The sequence below is a fragment of the Giraffa tippelskirchi genome, chromosome 12, assembly GCF_054371585.1.
Source record: "Giraffa tippelskirchi isolate mGirTip1 chromosome 12, T2T-mGirTip1v1.2.pri, whole genome shotgun sequence".
In the NCBI taxonomy this organism is placed as follows: Eukaryota; Metazoa; Chordata; class Mammalia; order Artiodactyla; family Giraffidae; genus Giraffa; species Giraffa tippelskirchi.
Window position 1 is genome coordinate 139,471,190 of NC_137286.1, and position 25,840 is coordinate 139,497,029.

The 25,840-nt window shown below is 45.8% G+C and overlaps 1 long non-coding RNA gene and 1 pseudogene across 1 annotated transcript; both read right to left on the reverse strand.

The window, feature by feature from the left end:
* Nucleotides 1–3,614: 3,614 nt before the first annotated feature.
* On the reverse strand, nt 3,615–25,772 carry LOC145529154 (uncharacterized). Its single transcript, XR_014070973.1, has 5 exons — nt 23,587–25,772; nt 17,367–17,469; nt 16,763–16,872; nt 5,207–5,452; nt 3,615–3,773 (listed from the first exon to the last, which is right to left on the reverse strand). It is a non-coding gene; the product is annotated as an uncharacterized LOC145529154 (long non-coding RNA).
* Nucleotides 13,832–15,025, reverse strand: LOC145530389 (dnaJ homolog subfamily A member 1 pseudogene; annotated as a pseudogene).
* Nucleotides 25,773–25,840: the final 68 nt, after the last annotated feature.

The window sequence follows — 25,840 nt, forward strand, 5'->3', positions numbered from 1 at the left end:
GGTTAGGGGACACTCAAGGGACAGAATTAAAGCCCCTATGGAAGCAGGATAATGCTTCTATATCCTGACACCCTGGTGGGTTAGGGGACACTCAAAGGACAGAATTAAAGCCCCTATAGACCAACCCCCCACCCCAGACCGATGCACCAGACTGTAATTCTAGGATAAACTTTAGAGGCACTGGTGCTTCCCTACACAAAAGGTGCAGAATCCAAATAGGAGAGGACCTAGGACCTGGAAGTTGAGAGAAACTAATGAAGTCAGAACTAGGAGAAACTGTGGTGAGAAAAGGCAGGGCAGGAAGATGTATCAGAGGGAGAAAATGAGAAACGGAGCTGGAAACAAATGTTCCAGAGAACACAGACTGGAGAGGATGTTCAGGACAGCAGCACATCATAGGTATAAGTGGAACAAGCATTGTCCTCCTACCCACGCTGCTGCTGCTGCTAAGTCGCTTTAGTCATGTCCGACTCTGTGCGACCCCATAGACGCCAGCCCACCAGGCTCCTTCGTCCCTGGGATTCTCCAGGCAAGAATATTGGAGTGGGTTGCCATTTCCTTCTCCAGTGCATGAAAGTGAAAAGAGAAAGTGAAGTCGCTCAGTCGTGTCTGACTCTTCGCGACCCCATGGGCTGTAGCCTACCAGGCTCCTCCGTCCATGAGGTTTCCCAGGCAAGAGTACTGGAGTGGGGTGCCATTGCCTTCTCCGCTAGGTGTTTGCAATTACACATTGGCTGCTCTCATCTTTCACTCTCAATATCTAGTCCACTGTACTAAAATCTAATTTGGAAGTGAGTAGCTTCTTCTGTTTCATCAAGAACCGCTACCTTAAACCAACCATTCTGCATTCACCAAACCATTCTGGGGGCACCAGAGACATTTTGCTGGTTTTAAGGCATTTTAAAAGGATTGTCCCATTATAGTTCTTGTAACTGGATCTTTTACCTCTGCCGCTTCAAATTCACCTGACTAGAATCCGTTCCAGTGTCCTAAAATGAAACAAGGTCAGTCCAGGTGAAATTTTTGTTCTGAACATTTTAAAGTTTCTATTCTTGTTCCACTGGCTGGCACTTAAAGTGTGGGGACCTGTGGGCTTTTTTTTTCCCCTTTCTTTATTATTTTTTTTCTTGTTATAGGTCAGAAACTGTAGCATTTTTCTGCCTCTGAGGCAGATGAAAGAAAGAAAAATGTGACATGTTTAGCCCCAGCTGTCTCCACGGAGGGGCAGGGTCATTTCTTGGCCCCAAAGTGTATGTGGTCATGTTTCTTCAAAGCGACCTCTAGTCCTGACTTTCTGAAATGGAGACAAGATAACCATGGACCAGGGTGAGGGTAGCAATGATGCTCATGGGGCAGAGAGGGGTTTGGGAGCAGGATTCCTAGTGGGAAACTGGACTGGCCACACTGGCTGTAGCTGGCTCACAGCAGGGCGAAAGCACTCCTCTGTGAATTCAGGTTAATTGCTGCTAAAATTACAGCAGATTTCTTTTTACTCTTTCTTGTCATAAAAAAAATCTGGGAAATTCTGCAGTAAATTGATGAACAAAAAGACAGCCTGTCAACAAGGAAGTCTTTAGCACTCATCCTCAGCAGGCTCCGCGACCGTGAGTTTTCCCCACCAGCAGACTCAGGCCTGCCCAGTCTCTGAGCCAGCACCTACGCAGTCAGGGGCACATCAGTGGATCTTTCTTCACTTCTGACACCATTTCTTCCAGGCCAGGTCAAGAATCTGTTGCGCTGTTAAGGGTCTGGTATTTCTCGTGTGGAGTAGCGACCCTGTTATAAGCTGAATTGTGTCCTCTCAAAATTCAGGTATTGAAGGTCTAAACTCCAGAAGCCTCAGAATATGACTGGATTTAGGCACAGGACTTTAAAATAGGTAGTCAAGATGAAACAAGATGGGAGAAAGGGAGGGGGAGGGATAAAATAGGAATTTGGGATTAACATATGCATGCTGCTGCTGCTGCTGCTAAGTCGCTTCAGTCGTGTCCAACTCTGTGCGACCCGATAGACGGCAGCCCACTAGGCTCCTCTGTCCCTGGGATTCTCCAGGTAAGAACACTGGAGTGGGTTGCCATTTTCTTCTCGGCATATACACGCTACTACACATAAAATAGATAACCAACAAGGACCTAATGTATAGCACAAAGAACTAGACTGAATATTTTGTAGCAACTTATGAAGGAAAAAAATCTGAAAAGAATATATATATATATATATATATATCCACCCTTTTTATCAGCCTGTTCTACTGACATCTCTGAGCAGAGTACAGGGTCGGTTTATATAGGGTTTTTAGGGAGCACGGAGATCAGGGATCGGGAGACTTCCAGAGGCATAAGCGGGTTGACATCATCTGTAGGAGCATGATGCCCACTGAGCTGTTGTTGATTGGTTGGCACTGGGAGGTGTATTTATTAAAGTGAGTCGATTGCTGATTGGCTGATTTTCATAAACTAGGGGCTGAACTGACCGATCAACTTGTAAAGGGTATCACTGAGAGAAAGCAAAAGTGTTAGTTGCTCAGTTGTGTCTGACTCTTTTCAACCCTATGGAGTATAGTCCACTAGGCTCCTCTGTCCTTGGGATTCTCCAGTCATTTCCTTCTCCAGGGGATCTTCCAGACCAAGGGATTGAACTGGGGTCTGCTGCATTGCAGGTGTCATCATGAATTAATTAAAAGGATGTGAAACTAATTCTGCTGAGTATTTGTTACCATGATTACAATCAGCTTTTTCCTAGGTAGGTAGGAAATTTTTAATTTTCATATATTTTCTGTGTAGCTGTTTCTCCAGCTGTTAAAAATCTGCCTTATCCTCCTTGGCAAAGAATGCTAATTGCTAGAATTCCCTGGTGGGCCAGTGATTTGGACTTGGTGATTGGCTATGGCCCAGATGCAATCCCTGGTGGGGGAACTAAGATCCCACAAGCTGTGGAGGCACAGCCAGTGGGAAGAAAGCTAATTGCCTACATAGTATCCATTTCCCCCGTCTTCCTTAGGAGCAGAAGGCTGCTTTTTTCCCAAGGGAACAGCTCTGCTCTGATCCACAGTGGGGCCTCACTGGAGCAAGATAAGAGAGTCATCCAGGGCCTCCGCTGGGTGACTATTTGACCAGGGTGCTTGGAGAGAACTCTTGGTGAGTGGCCCTGGCCTGCTGGGCAGGCAGAGCCGGGTTAGAGGAAAGGAAGATGCAGCCTTAGGGCAGAGGGTCCTGGGGTCGCTGACACAGGCAGATGTCCCGTCTGGGTTTTCACTTGAACTGCTTGAGCCCAGTGTCATAGCCCGTGTCAAGACGTCTAGTACTGTTACACTGTAGGTCTAAATTATTACAGGCCAGGGTTTTTGAAGTTGGGGCACTTCATATTTTGCTTGGTGTGTGGGTCATGGAACCGTTTTGAGAGAGATACTGTACAAATACTTGACATAATCCTTCCCAGGCCCCGAATTGGGCACATTCTTTGACCTTTTGAAAATACAGCCTACTGTTAATACAAGTTACGCGACTCTCTTGGAGTTACAGATCGATATCTCATCAGTTTTCAGCACAACAAAGTGACAGGGCATTATCGGTATAAAAAAAAATCAGTGTGAACAACAATCTCTTCAGACTCAGTTAAATGCATGTCAATTAGTTTACTGTCTAAGCAGAGTGCCTGCTGGTCTTTTAGTCTGTTGTAAGCCAGCATGGAGGGCTTCCCAGATGGCTCAGTGGTAAAGAATCCAACTGTCAACGCAGGAGATGTGGGTTCGATCCTTGAGCTGGGAAGATCCCCTGGAGAAGGAAATGGCAAGGTAGTCCAGTATTCTTGTGTTCCCATGGACACATGGATGTCCCATGGATATTCTTGTGAAATCCCATGGACAGAGGAGCCTGATGGGCTACAGTCCATGGGGTCACAAGAGAGTCAGACACAACTTGGCGACTAAACAACAGCAACAACAATGTTCCCGACAGGTATCTTCTCCAGACAGCCTTGCCTGTTGGGTTGAGCACGTGACACAGTCCTAACCAATGAGCCATGAGCAGATCACTGGGGCCCTTTGGGGAGAGCTCCTTCAGTGGCAAGGAGTCAGTGGGCCTGCCCCTACTCTCCTTCCTGACTGAAAGGGCATCACATCGTTTAGGGGGGCAGGGGCCATCTTGGACCCATGGAAGCCACAGCCATAAAGACGGCAGATAGAAAGAGAGAGGGAAAGAGCCCCTGAATATGGTGGAGCTATCACATCCGCTCTGGACTGCTTGTCTCCTGTCTCGCAGGTGCGTGAGAAAAACCAAGCCTCTATTTGGTTCAGCTACTCAGCTACTGTGAGCTTTTTATTCAGTGTAGCTAAACCTCTTCCTGTTTGATCAACCTGCCCTTCTGTTTTCCTTATCTCTTCACCTCACAGTCATTATCAATAGCGCCCACGTGTCTTCACCTGATAACAGAGTGCTCAGCACATCACACAATAGGCTCTTAATACATGTTTGTTGAGTGCATTTCCCAAATGAGGTCTTTGTGCCTCCAAACATGAGACAATGACAAGTATAAAACATCATCTACAAAACAGGCTTGCCAGAAGCATGTCATCTGAGTCCAGTGGTAAGGGAACTATGAGACAAATTCGGCATGGAAGACAATCTAGAACATCTCACCCTTCCAAAAAGTTCGACGTGACAGAAATAATAATCAAGAAGGCAGACGGGAGGACTATTATAGATTCAAAGACACTAAACAAACATGACAACCCAGTGCAATGCATGAACCTCATTGAATCCTGGACCAAACAACAAGAGATCTGCATCTGCTGGTACACCTGGACTTGCCTGCCAGGACCCCCCGAAGCAGCCACAGTGGCCCGTGCGGTGTGGAAAGGACACTTCTGAAGAGACGCATACCCCCCACTCATGACCCCAAGCAAATGACTCAGAACGAGAGAGAAACTGGGAGAGTTATTTTCTCCCCAAACCACCCATGTAGTTGGGTTAGAGAAGTCCAGGAGTTTCTTTACCATTCATTCTAAGGATCAGGACAGCCAGGGAGGCTGAGGAAAGCTCTGAAATCTTTCAGGGATGCTCCTGCAGGAAATGAAAGGCTGTTGTAACCAACATATGATAATCTTGCCACAAGCCTTGGAAGCCACCCGGGCTGCTGCTCCTGGGAGGTGAGAATCTAGGGACGCTCATCAAGGATGTAGCAAAACTCAGCTACTGCTGCCACTCACCGAAACAAGGCTGGTGCAGAGCATAAAACAGCGACTGTGAAATGTCTTCTTACCCAGAGGGAGCGAAGCTGGGGACCTGGTGTCAGTGAGGCAATGCAAGACCAGGGGATCCACTAGGGGGCGGTAGAGTCCACTGGTTCAAGATACAGTCTGGAATCCGGAGAACCCCTTCAGCCCTGGCTTCTTCACTTAGCAGATAAATGACCCGAGGCTGGTCACAGCCCTTCTAAGCTTTAGTTTCCTCATCTGTAAAATGGAGATGAGAACAGTGTCTACAACAGAGGTTTGCTGTGGACGATAAATGAGCTTGTCATACTATGTGTTTATGTTTTATGTGCAAGTCGCCCAGTCATGTCTAACTCTTTGCTACCCCATGGACTATATAGTCCATGGAATCCTCCAGGCTGGAATACTGGAGTGGGTAGCCTTTCCCTTCTCCACGGGATCTTCCCAGCCCGAGGACTGAACTCAGGTCTCCCACATTGCAGGTGGATTCTTTACCAACTGAGCCACAAGGGAAGCCCAAGAATACTGGAATGGGTAGCCTGTCCCTACTCCAGGGGATCTTCCCGACCCAGGAATCGAACCAGAGTCTCCTAGCATTGCAGGCGGATTCTTTATCAGCCGAGCTACCAGGGAAGCCCATATTAAATACCCAATTTATATTGACTATTATTCATTATTTATAATAGCCAAGATATAGAAGCAAACTAAGTGTGCATCAACAGATAACTAGACAAATAGGAGGTGGTGCATGTATGATGGAATACTACCTAGTCATAAAAGGAATGAAATTTTGCCATTTGCAGCAACATGGATGGACTTGAGGAATCCAGCAACATAGATGCTAAGTGAAATAAGTCAGACAGAGAAAGACAAATACTGCATGATTTCACTTAGATATGGAATCTAAAAAACACAATAAACTAGTGAATGTAACAAATAAGCAGACTCACAGATACAGAGAACAAACAAGTGGTTACCAGTGGGAAAAGGGAAGGGGGAGGGGCAAGATAGGAGTAGGCGAGTAAGAGGTATGGGCTTCCCAGGTGGGGCTGGTGGCGAAGAACCCGCCTGCCAATGCAGGAGATGTGGGTTTGACCTGTGGGTCGGGAAGATCCCCTGGAGTAGGAAACCCGCTCCAGGATTCTGGCCTGGGAAATTTCATGGACGTAGGAGCCTAGCGGGCTACAGTCCACAAGGCCTCAAAGAGTCAGACACCACTGAGCACAGTAAGAGGTACAAACTACTATCTTTAAAATAAATAAGTTACAAGGATACATTGTACAACCTGGAGAATATAGCCAATATTTTATAATAACTATACATGGAGTATAACCTTAAGAAACTGTGAATCACTATAATAGTATAGGGCTTCCCAGGTGGCGCTAGTGGTGAAGAACCCTCCTGCCAATGCAGGAGACGTAAGAGACACAGGTTTGATCCCTGGGTCAGGAAGATCCCCTGGAGGAGGGCATGGCAACCCACTCCTGTATTCTTGCCTGGAGAATCCCATGGACAGAGGAGCCTGGCGGGCTACAGTCCATGGGGTTGCAAAGAGTTGGACACAACTGAAGTGAAGTAGCACTCATGCATACATGTTATACACCTGTAAATTATGTAATCTTACACAGCAACTGTACTTCAATAAAATAATAAGTAATTACAATAGAAGTGGCTTAAAATAAATAAAATTTGTGTTGTAAAAATAAAGAAAAATGTCTTAATCCAAAGTTTAACTGCAAAAAATATACATGAGCCATTATTATCATTCACTGAAGAAAACACAACATTTATAGGAAAACTAGAAGGGTAAGGCTGCCCCTGCACATATACAACTTGGCTGGAGGTGGGTGTGCCGCTGAGCAAACAAGGACACATGCCTGGTGGAGCTTACAGAGCAAAGTCTGGAAAATGCTGCTCACGAAGGTCAGTTGAGGAATGAATCACTGTGGGAAGACGCAGACCTGTGACAGGTCAGGCGAGGGGCTGCCCACTTGGAAGCTCCGGCTGGAACCTTTTAGTTCCTTTTTGTTGCTGTTTAGTCACTCAGTCGTGTCCGACTCTTTGCAACCTGGTGGACTGCAGCACGCCAGGCTTCCCTGTCCATCACTAACTCCCAGAGCTTGCTCAGACTCATGTCCATTGAGTCAATGATGCCATCCAACCACCTCATCCTCTGTCGTCCCCTTTTCCTGCCCTCAATCTTTCCTAGCAACAGGGTCTTTTCCAATGTGTCAGCTCTTCACATCAGTTGGCCAAAATATTGGAGCATCAGCATCAGTCCTTCCAATGAATATTCAGAGTTTATTTCCTTTAGGATTGACTGGTTTGAACTCCTTGCAGTCCAAGGGACTCTCAAAAGTCTTCTCCAGCACCACAGTTCAGAGGCATCGATTCTTCATCATCTCAGTCATCTTTATGGTCCAATTCTCACATCTGTACATGATTACTGGAAAAACCATAGCTTTGACTATGCAGACCTTTGCTACTTTTAAAAAACATGTAATTGTGGTAAAGGGCCTTCCCAGGTGGCAATAAAGAATACGTCTGCCAATGCAGGAGACTCTAGAGACGCAGGTTCAATCCCTGGGTCTGGAAGATCCCCTGGAAGAATGCACTGCAACCCACTCCAGTATTCTCACCTGTAAAATCCCATTTACAGAGGAGCCTGGTGGGCTACAGTCCATGGGGTCACAAAGAGTCAGACTCATCTGAGTACAATTGTGGTAAAATACACATAACATAAAATTTACCATTTTAGCAATTTTTAAGTTGCATTTAGATTTAGTACATTCACATTATTGTGCAACTATCACCACCATCCATCTCCAGAATATTTTTCATCTTGCAAAACTGAAACTCTGTACCCATTAAACAACAAAATTCCTTCCACCTCAAGTGACCACTGTTCTACTTTCTGTCTCCATGAATTTGACTACTCTGTACTCTAGGTTTCCCTGGTTGGCTCAGCAGTAAAGAATCCACCTGCCAATGCAAGATAAGTGGGTTTGATCCCTGGCTCAGGAAGATTCCCTGGAGAAGAAAATGGCAGCCCACTCCAGTATCCTTGCCTGGAAAATTCCATGGACAGATAAGCCTGGCGGGTCCATGGGGTGGCAAAGAGTCGGACATGACTTAGAGATGAAACAACAAAAAACAAGACTCTAGGTACCTCATATAAGTGGAATCACAACACTTTGTAGTTGTCTTCTATAATGTCCTCAGGGTTCATCCATGTTGTATATGTCAGAATTTTCTTCCCTTTTAAGGCTGAATTCCATTGTATGTATATATGACATCTGGCATATCTATTTGTCTGTTGATGGGTATTTGTAACCCTTTGTTAGTTCTTTTTGAACTAGGTAATACATCAGGAATTTTCTGGGAGGGGATAAACAACCAAGGGAACCAGCAGCTGAGCTCTGGGATGCAAAGAAAGCTCCAATTCAGCAAAGAGCCATAGAAATGATTCTCAGACAAGGGAGGAAAGAAATTCAGCCAGTGCACAGACTCTCATATGTGCATAGGCACTAAATGTCGTTCATACAGCGGAGGGGTGAGTTCCTTGTGATGGTCATTGCCTCTCAGCTCCAAACCCGAGCTTCTCTACATGGCTTCATGCTGCTGGGCAAAGGTTCTGCAAACCACACACTGGGGTCTAGTGATTAGGGGTGCAACAGGAAGGCCGCAAGCCTGCAGGAAGAAGGAGGGACTTGGGACCTCCTTTCTGCTTGCGGTTCTTCAGAGCAACACCCCAACAATGCCTCCTCTCCTGGAAGGGGCTGTGCTTTCCTGTAACAGCAGTTGAATCCAGTTTCCAGTTACTCTAGCGCTTACAGAGACAGCGTCATTGCTCCCCGACCATCACCAACCCACCAGCACCCACTCCTCAGAGGGCTGGATCCTGGTCCCATGGGACCACTCCTCTGATGTGTAAGGTTTTAAGTAATTCCCCACCCATCTGCCTTTGTTTTCCCAGTCTGAGAGGTCATAACTGCCTCCTCTAAGATATCTTGGCCTTCTCTTTAACTTTAATGTAGTTAACCATTGTTTATATTTAGCTCTCCTCAAATTATTGCTGTGGGTTTTGTCTCCTGACTAGATTCAAACTGCCACATCATTATCTCAAACCTTTAATGCCCTCCCAGACCCCATGTTTGAACCCAAACCCTTTGCTCTAAGTAAGGATTTACCTGGTCTCCAGTTTCATTCAGAAAATTAAAGATATTATAGGTGAAGGGATCTCAAACATGCCCACCTCCACCCCATCTATAACAATTTCTATGGCTCATTTTATTTTTTAATGGATTTGTGATTTTTTTTTTTTTTGGCCACACCACATGGCATATGGGATCTTTGTTCCCCAGTGAAAGTGAAAGTCGCTCAGTCAAGCCTGAATTTCTGGGCGAATTCTGCACGCCAAGACCCAGCAGAGAGCCAGGCAGGGAGTGACACCCTGGGTTAGAGTGGAGTCATCTCACCGGCCGTCACCAATCAAGGCCGTTTTAAGACTTGCAAGGCCTCCCAACTGTACATAGTCTAAACAAGAAGATGTTTACCAGAGTTCTTTCCCAGAAACTTGGAGTCAGCGGTGTCTAGCTTGAGCTGAGCTGGTGAAGACCAGCTAGGACCACGGACCCTCCAGCTGGGCAGGCGTGAGTGAGCTTTTGAACACGTGGAGGCCTGCAGGCTAGTTACACCCATGCAGACTAATGATCACCACACCTTTTCCCAATCACCTGCCCCTACACTCCCCGTGTCTAAGCCCATCCTGCTGCTGCTTTTTTTTTTTTTTTTTAAAGAATTTCTCTTGCTCTCTTTTGCCACGTGGCTTGTGGGATTTTAGTTCCCCAACTGGGATTGAACCCGGGCAAAAGTTGAACCTGGGAGTGAATGCATGGAGTCCTAACCACTGGACCACCAAGGAATCCCATCACCCTGCTTCTTTATTCTTTATCTCATAAACAACCCAGGCCCCTTCCCTTTAGGGAGGCAGATTTGAGACTTGTTTCCTAGCTGAGCTGCCTTGTGAACAGACCCTCGCTTTGCCTTGGCATCTCAGCATTTTAGCTTGCTGTGCATTGGGCAAACCAACCTGGCTGGGTAACAGGAGGAGGCAGGATGGTGACACTCAGTGTCTTTGCTGAATGGATAAGATGGACAGGGAGTCACCCCTCACCTGCTTGCTGAAGGGATCAGTGAGTGGGTGGGATTCTGTAGCCAGAGCTCACGCCATATCTGAGCCACATTTCTCCCATTGAGGCCCTTGGACCACCTGGACCAGAATTGCCTGGGGATTTTGCTAAAAAATAGAGACTCAAAACCCACATGGGAGGGGAAAGGAGTGCTCAAAGGGACATAAGAGCCGGGGGAAACAGCTCCCAGTGGCCAACTTTGGGACAATTTGAGCAACAGAATGGTACAGGGTTATAGCCCAGAATATGAAATAAACACCTGTGAGTCCATACTGATGTAAATCCATGGTTGAGTAAATAAACAGGAGAGAGGAGACAAATCTGTGTAGAAGAATTCCAAATAATTCATGCGAGTCCTCTGTCCTTAAAGATATGGAGCCTAATTTCACCCTCAAGTGTGAGTTGTACATGGTGGCTTCCTTTCAAAGACGACAGTACGAAAAGGCATGTGTGTATGTGAGAGAGAAAGAGAGATTAATCTGACAGTAGAGAAACCAGACTAACACAGCCTCAGCCTGCTGATCAAGGTCAACACAAACAGTGAGGAGCCAGCCTGACAGTATGCACACTTGCTATGAAGTGATGAAAACGGCATTTTACCCTTGGATCTTCCCCCCAGCAATCCATAACCTCAATCTTACCGTGAGAAAAGCATCCAGCAAGTTCTAACAAAGTTCTACATACCGCCTGACTGATACTCCTCAAAAGAGTCAAGGTCATGGAAACAAGGAAAGTCTGAAAAGCTGCCATGGCCAAGAAGAGCCTAAAGAAATGTGACAATTAAATGTGATGTGCTATCCTGGACGGGCTCCCGGACAGAAAAGGACGGCAGGTAAAAAGGAAATCTGAATAACGTATGGTCTTTCGTTCATCATAACGTGTCAGTATTGGTTTGCTGATTGGGACAAATATGTTCCAGTAATGTAAGATGCTAATAAGAGAAACTGGGTGTAGGTCTTATGGGAACTCTTTGTACTATCTTCTCTCTCTCTTTTTGTTTTCCCTGTGAATCTAAAGCTTTTCTAAAAAATAAGGTCTATTGAAAAATGTTTGGTTCTTTTAAAAATGCAAAATCATAAAAAAAAAAAAAAAAAAAAAGAGGAGCCCCTGCTCACCACAACTAGTGAAAAGTCTGCACAGCAACAAAGACCCAGCATAGTCTAAAAATAAAAGAAATAAAAATCATAAAAAAAAAATAAATAAAAATGCAAATCCCTGGGCCTGCCTTCAAAATCTTACATAACGAACCACTTAAAACAAGCAGCTGGGTGGTTTTGCGCACATGCGTCTGAGAATCAGCGTCTTAGAGACCCTCTGCCCAGAGGAATCGCGGCTCCTCGCTGGCTGTGGTTTGGACCCAGGCCACCGTGCTGCACGACCCCCAGATCACCACTGGTGCTGTGACCAAACTGACAATATTAATGGGAGCTATGGGGCAGACACCGTGAATTTTCAATTGCTGCAGGCCTTCCTGTGGTATCGCTTGGGTTGGCCCACGGAGATCAATGTGAGCCGACATTTAACAGCTGGGGAGTTCTTCATCAAAACCCAAAGCTCTAGATTGCATTACTGTATCTCCCCCGCCCCAATCCCTCCTGGCATTTCCTCATGGGGCTCAGAGTGGCTCAGCTCTTCAGATAAGGTCTGTGCTAATCCCTTCAACACAGTCTCTGCCGTGCCCTACTGATCCTTCCACTTTGCTGTGCTTGGTCGCTCAGTCACTCAGTGTCCGACTCTCTGCGACTCCATGGACTGCAGCCTGCCAGGCTCCTCTGTCCATGGGGATTCTCCAGGCAAGAATGCTGGAGTGCGTTGCCATGCCCTCCTCCAGGGGATCTTCCCAACCCAGGGACTCCCAACCCATATCTCCCGCATTGCAGGTGGATTGTTTACCGACTGAGCCACCAGGGAAGCCCCCTTACAGGCATGTTATTATCACATCTGTATTGTTTACCTTTCACAGAAAAAAAAAAACTTCTCCACATCTGAGTCACCATCAAAAGTGGAAAAATGGAAGATAAATGAAGTGAGACTATGTCCTCAAAACCTGGGAGAGAGCATCTTTTTTAATGTTTGCTCTCCACAGTAAATGCACTGGAACATTCTCTCCTTTTAAACATTTTCCCATTTTTTTTGGCCATGCTACGGGGCTTGCAGGATCTTAGCTCCCCAACCAGGGATCGAACCAGAGCCCTGTGCAGTGGAAGTGCACATTTTAACCACTGGATGCCAGGGAAGTCCTGAGAAAGCATCTTGATTTGTGTAGGTGGGAGAATCTTACTGCATGACTAAGATGCAAGCTAAGTGTGTCTGTTGATGGCTTATGCCCAGACTTTTCTTTCAGTGTTGGCCCCTGTGGACATTTGACCCCCATTTGGATCCCAGGTCAGCAAGAAATGCTGCAGTGATGAACAGACCAAAGGTGGACCGTAGAGAAGGAAGGAAGGGGAAAGTCAAGTGAAAGTGAAAGTGAAATTTGCTCACTCGTGTCTGACTCTTTGCGACCCCATGGATTATACAGTCCATGGAATTCTCCAGGCCAGAATACTGGAGTGGGTAGCCTTTCCCTTCTCCAGGGCATTTTCCCAACCCAGGGATCAAACCCAGGGCTCCTGCATTGCAGGCAGTTTCTTTACCAGCTGAACCACAAGGGAAGCCCGAGAATACTGGAGGGAGTAGCCTATCCCTTCCCCAGTGGATCTTCCCGACCCAGGAATCGAACGGGGGTCTGCTGCATTGCGGGCATATTCCTTACCAACTGAGCTATCAGGGAAGCCTAGAAGGAGGAGGAGGATGACTCTTCTTTTCCTCTGTTTTTACACGCCCTGGGAACCCCTCCAGGAGAGCAGCTCAAGTCCCTAGAGAACCAGGATCTGGCGAAGCTAAGCCAGAAACTGCATTCCCAGGTCCTTCGTCAGATGGCGTGATCACGCTGTTCCGGTTCTTTATTTCTAATTACTCCTTTTGGGACAAACTGTCTCATGAGTGCTCTGGCACAGATAGCTTCGATTTTGAGAACTGTCTCAGCCTCCTTGCCAGTGTTCAAAGTGTAATTACGAAAATGACAATAATAATAATTCAAGAAATGACTATGGGCAGGACCTGTTCAAAGTGGTCTTTTAAAAAAACTGTATTAACTTGTTTAATGCTTATTTAAGAGGCAGATACTATTATATCATCATTCTATGTTTACAGATGAGAAAATGAGGTGTGGAGAGTTAAGCAGAACTACCTGAAGGTCTGCACTAGTTTTTGTTTTTGTTTTTTTGAGCTTTTATATTCAAGTTTATTCTTCATTTAACTTTTAAACACTACAATAGTTGAATATTGAAACAAAAGCAAATAGTGAGCATATTACGATTATAGTCCTTCACTCAATCACCACTGCAAATAAAACACCAGCAGTGAGTGTTATTCACAGGCCCTACTAAGAGGTCTGACACTGAACACCACCCCGAGGATGATGTTCATCATTCTCATATGCTTCTCCATTGTAATGGCGCCGTCTTTCCTGATTTGGATCAAAGTCCACTAATTCTACCTGGTCCATTTCATCAGTCTCTTCTACTGCTTTCCTCTCAGGCAGAAGTTTTTCCAGCAAAGAGAGTTTATCAGGAGAAAGAAAGCCATTCTCAGGAAAGTTAACTTTAAATTCAATGATTAGGCGACCCTTTTCATATGGCCTATGATAAACTGGCATTCCTTAAAAAAAAAAAAATTGGCATGCCTTTATTTAGCACACACTTGATATCTCCATGCTTGACAATCTGACCTGGATGAGAAGTGATGACTGTGGTTCGGTTGTCAAGAGTAGATATTGGCTTCTGGAAGCCACACAATGCCTCAACCAGCTGTAGGTCCATGCACATGAAAAGGTCTTCTCCTCGTCGAGTAAAAACAGCATGGTCCTTCTGATCTAAAACAATAATAATATCTCCTGGCTCCAGTCCTGGTTCTTGGTCTCCTTCACCATGGAATGTTATCTTCTGGCCATCTTTCATGCCTTTGTCAATATGAACTTCTAGAACTTTTTTTCTCGAACTACCTTCCCTTGCAGCTTTTACATCTATCTTTAGGACTGATCCACTCCCCATGGCCCTGGCACTCAATGCAGACAGACTGAATTTGCTGAACCATTCCAGGTCCTATCTGATTAATTCTTATTTGCATTCCAGTACCTCGGCAATTGGGACAGCATTCTACCGCTCCTTTCTTACCACCTCGGCCTTCACATCTGTCACAAATCACATTCTTTTGCAGAGCTAGTTTTCTTGTTGCACCATTATATAAATCTTCTAAGGTTACTGTAAGTTGATGCACAACGTTTTTACCTCTCCTCTCTCTCTGCATCCTGCCTCCTCCTCCGAAAGACATATCAGAGACGTCCATGGGGAGCCAAAACCACCATGCTCTACCTTCTTTAATTGCCGGTTCTCCCCCTTTTCTTTGCATCAGAGAGCACTTCGTAAGCTTGAGAAATCTGTTTAAACTTCTCGCCTTCATTTGGATTCTTATCAGGGTGGTACTTCAAGGCCAGTTTCCTGTAAGCCTTTTTCAGTTCTTCTTGGGTGGCATTGGGTTTGACCCCCAAAACATCATAGTAAGTGGTTTCTTTCACCATTTTCTACAGCCGGTAAGCGGGCCGATGTCAGTGCGGGGGAGCGGGAAGGAGCGCCTTGGTGTTCGCAGCTCGGGCCGCCGCCCCTCCACCTCTCACCGAGCGTTCTGGAAAGTTCCCTAGTTTTTGTTTTTGTTTATTTTTTCCCAAGCAATTTTTCCCCCTATTTTTTGGCTGCACTCCAATGCAGGCAGGATCTTATTTCCCCGACCAGGGATTGAACCTGTGCCCCCTGAAGTGGAAGCATGGTGTCTCAGCCATTGGACCACTGAGGAAGCCCCAGGTCTACACTAGTTGAGAGGTGACCTGGGATTCAAAGGCAGGCTTCTGGCTCTGAGCATTTGACCATTGCACTACGCTACTCTGGCTCCCCCTAGAGTTGAACAGATACCTAGGGTTGTTCAGCTCTTACAATAATATATCAAGATGCTAGAGGACATGACCACCTATTTATATTTTACGTGCACAACACATTTGTATTCACGTTTTAAGACAATAAAGAGCATGCAATGCATGGTGTTAGTCACTCAGTCGTGTCTGACTCTGCGACTCCATGGACTGTAGCCTGCCAGGCTTCTGTCCATAGAATTCTCCAGGAAAGAATACGGGCGTGGTTAGCCATTCCCTTCTCCAGGGAATCTTCCCAACCCACAGTCTCCTGCATTGCAGGCAGATTCTTTGCTTTCTGAGCTACCAGGGGAGCCCGCAATGTATGGTAACAGTATACAAATCATTTCTTTTAAATAGAATTGTTGATAAAAAGCTCTGACCTTTTGATATGTGGCATGATGGGTAGTTAGCTGGAATTCATATAAACTACTGGTTGTGTATGTGGGGGCAGTTGTTCTGCTGTGAATTTGCTTAGAATAATTTTTTAATTGATACCTTTTATCTTAAAAATAGAAATAGATTATTTTCATCCATTTTTCCTTATTATTATTCCATTTCCTTATTTTTCCTTATCTTGGGTTGATTGGCAGATTGTGTTAGAATGTCCTTTCCTTTCCTTTAGGAAGTCTGGACCAAGGGATTAGACTTTGTCAGTTGTCATCACAAATAAATCATGATCATGATATATGAGGTATTTTATGCCTCTATTTTATGTGTAGAATCTCATGTACCAGCTAAACTCCACAGGGTAAGAATAATACAGAAAACTGGAGAAGAATAAAAAAGGAATAAAAATAATTAAAGGGTGAAAAGGTTATAGAAATATTTATTTTGGGGACGAGCAGGCTGAAGGTGTTTGAAAAACTCACTTCAAAAATGACTAAGGACTCAGGAGGATATTGAACAGATGTCTGGTCAGCTGGTAGCCAGTGGAGCAGGTCTGCTAAAGGATGTTACACAGAGCAGCTACAAGGGAATAAATTAGGGGCATCAGCACCAGAGATGAGTGTTATAACCAGCGATGGGCATGTTTTAGTTCGGAAAATGATAGGAGCACAAAGGCAGTGGTTTATTAAAGGCTTCTTGGCCAGATGGGGCTTTCCAAATGGCGATAGTGGGCCTGCCAGTGGAGGAGAGGTAAGAGATATGGGTTTCGAAGATCCCCTGGAGGAGGGCATGGCAACCCACTTCAGTATTCTTGCCTGGAGAATCCCTTAGACAGAGGAGCCTGGTGGGCTACAGTCCATAGGGTCGCACAGAGTCCGACACAACTGAAGCGACTTAGCACCCACACACACAGCCAGATGGACATACGCTCGCAGGCACGATCAAGGTTAGTCAGGATCCTACCAGTCCTGTGGGTGCTCCTTTTCTCCTAGAGTTGGGCTCCATCATGCAGGGTCCACCTGAGTCCCAGGCTTTCCACCTGGCATGTTTGCACAGGTAAAAACCTCCTTGGCCTGCACACAAGGACAGACTGCTATCAGTTAGTTCAGAAAACCCAGGTCATTATTCTTTCATGCTTTTGGCCATTGGTGGGGCACTCATTGCTGAATAATTCCCTTATAAATAAATACTGCAGTCCCAGCAGGCATATGGATGTAAATACTTGCCAAATCAGAACCACCACCTCATATTAACACTTTAACCAACCCCCAATTCTAAAGCTACCTATCATCGAGACAATATAAAGGAGAATGTTAAGTGCCTTTATTGATGCAGTTCTACCAGTAGATTTTCCAAGACTCTCCTAGCATGTAATTTATCTTACAATGACTCTGGAAATCCTTTGTCCACACCTGGTGAGGGAGCGGAGTGGAGGAATGAGGGGAGGGAGGCAGGGAGGTGGGCTTATCTTGAAACGGACCTGGGATTTGTTTTAATCAGTTATGGTATGTCCATGGTATGGACAGCCATGGAGACACCTACCTTTGGAGAAAAGTTTACTACTTACAATTCCTGCGGGGAGGAAGCACCTTGTGCCATACAGGGGGAAGAACTAGGACCAGTCCGGAGGCAAAGGGAGAGAGAATGGTCCAGAGTCTTTCCAGTGGTTTCTACAGGAAGGAACGGGCCAAGAAGGGTAAGCAACTGTGAACAAGTTTAGGACTGGATGGCTTGAATAATTTGGGTGGGCTCTGGGCTATAGCGGTGGTCTCTACTGGTCTGATGCTAGGCCCTGGGGCAGTTAGAGCAGGGAAAGACTGATTTGGGGTATGAGAGCTAGATGGGCTTCCCTGGTGGCTCAGACAGTGAAGAATCTGCCTACAATGTGGAAGACCTGGGTTCGATCCCTGGATTCAGAAGATCCCCTGGAGGAGGGCATGGAAACCCACTCCAGTATTCTTGCCTGGAGAATCCCATGGACAGAGGAGCCTGGTGGGCTACAGTCCATGGGGTCACAAAGAGTCAGACACAACCAAGTGACTAAGCACAGCACAGTACATGAGCACTAGACACAGGAGGAGCCCGAGACTGAGGGTTTTGGCCTGGTTCGTTTGCCTGTGAAAGTCATGCTCCCAGGCAAGTTGTTCACTATCTCTAGGAATCCCTAGTTCTGACAGAACAGTCTTTCCAAGCCCTGGAATATAAAAGCATCATCAGTTCAGTTCAGTTCAGTTCAGTCGCTCAGTCGTGTCTGACTCTTTGCGACCCCATGAATTGCAACACGCCAGGCCTCCTTGTCCATCACCAACTCCTGGAGTTTACCCAAACTCATGTCCATCGAGTCAGTGATGCCATCCAACCATCTCATCCCCTGTCGTCCCCTTCTCCTCCTGCCCCCAATCCTTCCCAGCATTAGGGTCTTTTCCAATGAGTCAACTCTTTGCATGAGGTGGTCGAAGTATTGGAGTTTCAGCTTCAACATCAGTCCTTCCAATGAACACCAAGGACTGATCTCCTTTAGGATGGATTGATTGGATCTCCTTGCAGTCCAAGGGACTCTCAAGAGTCTTCTCCAACACCACAGATCAAAAGCATCAATTCTTTGGTGCTCAGCTTTCTTCACCATTCAACTCTCACATCCATACATGACCACTGGAAAAACCATAGCCTTGACTAGACGGACTTTTGTTGGCAAAGTAGTCTCTGCTTTTAAATATGATATCTAGGTTGGCCATAACCTTCCTTCCAAGGAGTAAGCGTCTTTTAATTTCATGGCTGCAATCACCATCAGCAGTGATTTTGGAACCCCCCAAAACAAAGTCTGACACTGTTTCCACTGTTTCCCCATCTATTTCCCATGACGTGATGGGACCAGATGCCATGATCTTAGTTTTCTGAACGTTGAGCTTTAAGTCAACTTAAAAAAAAAAAAACCATAACAAATACAGAAGTCTGAAGTCACAGAACCAGGTTTGAGTGAGTCTGTGAAAGGTTTAGGGCAAATCTAGACAGGCTGTACACACCTGGGGAGTGGGGCAGCTGGCAACAGGTGTGCCTGTCAGAGCACATGGGGTGGGGGCCTGTCACTGATCATGGAATGTGTGGATTGCACATACTCTACTTAGAGAGCCAAGCAGACAGGGACTGTCTGTCAGCAAGGGAGCCAATGAGCCCAGAATTCCCAGAAAGGTCACTGGTCCTTGGAAGTGGGTGGGATGGTGTATTGATCAGGGTTCTCCAGACAAATAGAACCAGTAGGATGTGTAACTATATCTCTCTGCATCTATACATTTCTGTCTCCCCATAGATATCTATCATCTCTCTCTCTCTGGCCAAAGAGAGAGATTCATTATAAGGAACTGGCTTATGTGATTGTGGCTGGAGATTCAGGGAAGAGTTGCTGCTGCAGTTCCAGTCTGAAGACATCTGCTAACAGAATTTCCTCTTCTTTAGAGGAAGTCAGTCTTTTTTGTAGGGCCTCAGACTATTTGTAAGAGCGCCCCCCACTCCCGCCTGCATCACTATGGGGGTTGTCTTAGTCTACATAGGCTGCTACAACAAAAACGCCATGATTGGGTGGCTTAAATGACATATTTCTCATAGAAATATGTCCCAGACCCAGGTGCTGGCCAATTTGGCTTCGGGTAAGGGCCCTCTTCTTGGTTTACAAACTGACACCTTCTGGCTGTATCCCCACATGGCAGAGAGAAATCACCTCTCTCCAATGTCTTCTTACACGGACACTAGCTCTACCTTTATGACCTAATTACCTCCCAGAACCTCCACATCCAAACCCCATTACGTTGGGGATTAATGGTTCAACATGTGAACTTGGCAGAGGGACAAAAACATTCAATCCAGAGCAAGGGCAATCTGCTTTACTCTATGTCTGCCAATTTAAATGTTAATCTCACCTAAAAAAATACCTTCATAGTAACTGCAGAGGTATCTGACCACATGTCTGGGTATTGTGGGCTAGCCAAGCTGACACATGAAATTCACCATCCCAGATGGGGTCAGCGAAGGACAACCATAAGGGTGAGAAGTCTGGGGGCACAAGGTATGCACTACTCATGGGGCAGAAGACAGACACTGACCTCAGGAAAAGCTGAAGACCACCCAACTGTAGAACTGGGGGGAGCCAGCATGGCTCATTCACGTCATTCAATAAATATGGATATTGAAGATCTACTGTGTCAATCACTGTGCCAAGGTGAAATAAAAAGATTAAAGACGGGCCCTGCTTGCAGTGGAGTAGGGGAGACAGGCAATCACCGATGAGTGCATTAGTGTGTACTCACTTTCACAGTGGAATTCCATTCTCAACGGGATGGGATCCAGCCACCCTCACAGAGCAGGGGACTGGAACCTCTCAAATTCCTCTTACCCTACATCAGAACTGGTCCTACTGACTGGACCACAGGTTCAAATGCAGAGGGAGGTCAAGGTGGGCCATGACTGTGGGAAGAGTGGGTGCCAGGTGAACAGGTGATGAAGCCAGGTGAGTGAAAGAATGGTTATTTCTCCTTGATGCTGGTCAGATCAGAAAACAACAGCCTTGGGACTTCCCTGGTGGTCCAATGGTTAAGACTCCATGCTTCCACTACAGGAGGCAAGGGTTCGATCCCTGGTCAGGGAAGTTTCACATGTTGTGTGGTATGGCCAAAAAAAGAAAGAAAGAAAACAACAGCCTTAACTCACGGCAGATTTGGTGAGCATCGTGGGCAGAAATATTTTACCAGCCAAGTTTTGGGTTCATGATCTTATCATATGACATATGAGAGCAGACATATTGTCACCTTTGGGACTAAGGCATTGCTAGAAAGAGCATGGTGAGCTGTGACCCTGTGGTTGCTGGGCAGAAGTCAATGTCAGCTTTTATGTAGGTCCAAATTAAGAGGAAAGGGGTAACAGATGAATAGCAGACAGAGTAAGAACTTTCAAAATATGAATTAAAGAGAAAATATGAGTGGTACTGCCATAAAAAAAGCACACAAATTAGTCAACTTAAAACAACAGAAATTTATTGCCCTACACTTCTGGGGGCTGTTCTCTCCTGCAACCTAGAGGGAAGAATCCTCCCTTGCTTTTTCCATTTTCTGGGGTTTTCTCAGAAATACTTAGTGTTCCCTGGCTTAGAGATACAGGCACATCAATCTCTGCCTCTGTGGTCACGTGGCGTTGTCCCTGTGTCTGTCTCGGACATCTTATGAGGACATCAATCATGTTCCACTTTGGTCCCACTTCACTCCATTACAACATCATCTTAACTAATTATACCTGCAATTACTCTTTTTGCAAATAAGAGCACACCCTCAGATACTGGGGTTAGGAATTCAACAGACATTTTTTTTGGGGGGGGGGGGAAGGTTACACAATTCAACCCAAAACAGGGAGAGAACTAAAGATGTAGGTAAAGAGTCCTGAATTTAGTTTTCCATAATAAAAATAGAAAAGCTAAAGTCAATAAGCAAAGTAAAGTGGCATATGATGGTCAGTCTTTAGCACTTTTGTTTTCCAGCTTATTTCCTGAAATTTAGGAAATATTTCCATGTGTTCTTTTTTTTCCTCTTTAAACTAGCTGCTATGGTAATGATATTCCTAAGTACGTATATTTCTATGGCATTTCTATGGATTTACAATAATCAGTATTACCAGTAATGGAAATAAGAGTGATAAGGTGTTTCCTGAACAAAATCATTACAGTTATCTCCACTTGGGAAAAGAAGAAATACAAAATTAAATGAATATGTGTTCTGGCTGAACCATGAAACATGCAGAATCTTAGTTCCCTGACTAGGGATCAAACCCACGCCCTCTCAACCTCTGCAGTAGAAGCACAGAATCTTAAACACTGGACTGCCAGGGAAGTTCCTAAAAGAATATGTCTTGAATATATCTTATTATGTTGAACATATCAAATCAACATGCTATCACTGGTCAGCATGACCTGACCATGAGATGCACAGCAAAATTAAACACCTGAGCCAATAATGACCCTCACATCTCTGAGTAAGCCAGTGAGAGACAAGCTCCCACTTCTGTTGATAAAACCCTGGGGGATGTAGATCTTGGTTGATAGCCTTGCCCAAATGGACAGGAGGCGACTGGGCAGATTCCTAAGAGGACATATCATGGGAAGGGGATGAGATTATGAAATTTGGCATGTCTGTCCTGTTTTGATGATGCCCTGAAATCCAGCTTGCACCCTGACAAGGATCCAGGACAGCTACATCATAGGCCAGGATGAGTCATGTGGTATGAATCCTCAGCCATCTCCATCAAGGGGAGGAAAATGCTGGCCCAGTAAAAATGTCCTGCCCTGTGGCCTGCAGTAAGAGGATAAGGGGAATCAGTCATTTGGCCTCAATACCTTCTTACCACTTTTGGCAGATGCTGCTGTTGTCCCAACCATAGCCTCTTTGCCCATGTTGAAGGTCGCCTAGAACTTCAGGGGATAATTGTAAAAGTACTTGTGTCTCTTTGTCCAAGGGCTTTCTCTGCATGCACCAGAGCATGCATGGCTGAAAGCACAGCAGGTTGTTATAACCCTCAGGAGCAACCCTTATCCAATGAGAAAAGGAGTTGGTATGAAAATAGCTCAGCTTCCTTGCCTGCTGGTGAGATAGTTGTGAGATGTGTTCTGCTCAGACTATTAGAAGGTCTCTAGTAGGACTCACTTCCAAGTGCTCACAGCTGTAACCCACTCATTATTGACTACCCTCTTCTCTATCTCACTTCCCTAGGTCCTCACCATGCTTCCTAGAGTCACCTCTCAAATGGAGGGGTGGGATTTGCACCAACATTGTCTCAAGGTTGGCTTTCGGGAGAACATGAACTAACAGCACTACATCCCGTAGCCTCTTTGAATGAGTATTCAATTTGTTTAAACAACATGGACAGGCTAGGAAATGAAGGTGTGGTGCTGACAACCCTGCAATGGGAGGTTAGGTATCCATTCTACTTTTATTACTGCTCTTGTACTATGAGCAAGACCCTGTCCACTTGATCAAAATTACCCTCAGAGGAGAAAAATGGATAAGGGACAGAATAATCCTATTTGTGAACAATATAACTTACAAATATTCTAACCAACAGTTAGTGTTATGGAATATGTATGATCATATTAATAAAGAGCTTCTATGTCTCCTATTATGTCATATACCTAAAAACAAGCCATAAGAAAATGTTTTTTACATCTGATATGTAATTTTGAAGGTGCCCTAAGACTGCATGGTCTTTATTCACATTAGGCCATCCAGGCCATTAGGCCAACTGTACATGCTAAGTCGCTTCAGTTGTGTCCAACTCTTTGAGACCTGACTGTAGCCTGCCAGGCTCCTCCTTCCATGGGATTCTCCAGGCAAGAATATTGGAGTGGGTTGCCATTTCCTCCTCCATAGGAACTTCCAGCCCCAGGGATTGAACCCACATCTCTTATGTCTCCTGCATTTGCAGGTGGGTTCTTTACCACGAGTGCCACCTGGGAAGCCCACCCAATTACAGTCTGCCAAATGTATGCATGGCATATACAATATAGTCTAATAGCTCTCAATTCTAAGAGATCCAACTCTCCCTTTTATCAAATATTCTGTAATTCTGTCTTTAATACCCTAAATGAAACTCAGGAAAATATGCTACACATAATTTTAATAATCACTATATAACACCATTACTTTTATGCAATGAAACAAAGGAAAGAAATGCATAAGAAATTAATACATATTTTGATCTGTGAGTGTTTGGACATGACTATCCCAGATAATCACGATGGTGTGATCACTCACCTAGAGCCAGACATCCTGGAATGTGAAGTCAAGTGGGCCTTAGGAGGCATCACTATGAACAAAGCTAGTGGAGGTGATAGAATTCCAGTTGAGCTGTTTCAAATCCTCAAAGATGATGCTGTGAAAGTGCTACACTCAATATGCCAGCAAATTTGGAAAACTCAGCAGTGGCCACAGGACTGGAAAAGGTCAGTTTTCATTCCAATCCCAAAGAAAGGCAATGCCAAAGAATGCTCAAACTACCGCACAATTGCACTCATCTCACACGCTAGTAAAGTAATGCTCAAAAATTTCCAAGCCAGGCTTCAGCAATACGTGCACCGTGGACTTCCAGACATTCAAGCTGGTTTTAGAAAAGGCAGAGGAACCAGATATCAAATTGCCAACATCCGCTGGATCACCGAAAAAGCAAGAGAGTTCCAGAAAAACATCTATTTCTGCTTTATTGACTATGCCAAAGCCTTTGACTGTGTGGATCACAATAAACTGTGGAAAATTCTGAAAGAGATGGGAATACCAGACCATCTGACCTGTCTCTTGAGAAACCTGTATGCAGGTCAGGAAGTTAACAGTTAGAACTGGACATGGAACAACAGACTGGTTCCAAATAGGAAAGGGAGTATGTCAGGGCTGTATATTGTCACCCGGCTTATTTAACTTACATGCAGAGTACATCATGAGAAACGCTGGGCTGGAAGAAACACAAGCTGGAATCAAGATTGCTGGGAGAAATATCAATAACCTCAGATATGCAGATGACACCACCCTAATGGCAGAAAGTGAAGAAGAACTAAAGAGCCTCTTGATGAAAGTGAAAGAGGAGAGTGAAAAAGTTGGCTTAAAGCTCAACATTCAGAAAACTAAGATCGTGGCATCTGGTCTCATCACTTCATGGCAAATAGATGGGGAAACAGTGGAAACAGTGTCAGACTTTGTTTTTTGGGGCTCCAAAATCACTGCTGATGGTGATTGCAGCCATGAAATTAAAAGACGCTTACTCCTTGGAAGGAAGGTTATGACCAGTCTAGATGACATGTTTAAAAGCAGAGACATTACTTTGCCAACAAGGGTCCGTCTAGTCAAGGCTATGGTTTTTCCAGTGGTCATGTATGGATGTGCGAGTTGGAAGGTGAAGAAAGCTGAGCGCCGCAGAATTGATGCTTTTGAACTGTGGTGTTGTAGAAAACTCTTGAGAGTCCCTTGGACTGCAAGAAGATCCAACCAGTCCATCCTAAAGATCAGTCCTGGATGTTCACTGGAAGGAGTGATGTTAAAGGTGAAACTCTAATACTTTGGCCACCTCGTGCGAAGAGTTGACTCATTGGAAAAGACCCTTATGCTGGGAAGGATTGGGGGTGGGAGGAGAAGGGGACGACAGAGGATGAGATGGCTGGATGGCATCACCGACTCGATGGACATGGGCTTGGGTGGACTCCAGGAGTTGGTGATGGACATGGAGGCCTGGTGTGCTGCAGTTCGTGGGGTTGCAAAGAGTCGGACACGACTGTGCGACTGGACTGAACTGAACTGAACTGAACTGAAGTTTGCTTTACCAAGGAGTAAAAATTTTGCAAGGGGAAAAAAAAATTTTAATGCCATGGGTCCGTTTAAGGACTTCATGACAGAAGTCTGGGGAGCCGGTTCGCTCCGCCACAGACTCACCGCGCCTGGTGACACGAGGTCCACCGCGGCGAGGAGGGGTTGAGGGTCCAGGGACCACGGCACTCGGCGCTTTTTGTGGGGATTTCGCCAGGGACCGACACGGGAAAGGGGGGAGGGGCCAGCTGGACCGCCCTGCTCCCCGCGACAAGGACGGCCTTCCAGCTCCGCGTCCCCTTCCATCCGAGAAGCTGTCTCTTCAGCACTCGGCCGGACACCGGAACTCGAAGCGATCAGGTCAACAGTCAGCCCGGGAGCCGGCTCCACGACGGCCCAGAAAGGACTGAGCACGCGCGCAACGCGTCTGGCGTCCCGTCAAGGGGGAGAGGTGTTAGAGGTCGAGAAGAAAGTTCCCCCGGGCCAGCATTTCGGAGGCATACGCTGCTTTGGTGACTCCACAGGGCGAGGGGCGGCGCTAAAGTACTAGTGCGGTCTCCCAAGAGTTACACCCACTCCTCCCACAAGCCATCCCCACTCCTTTCCCAAGTCTCCCGCGTCCGTCGGAAAAATCCGGAGAGGCGGACCCCTTTCGCATCGGACGCACTTCCCTTTCACGGCAGGAAGTGGGGGGGAGGCGGGATTTAAAAAAAAAAAA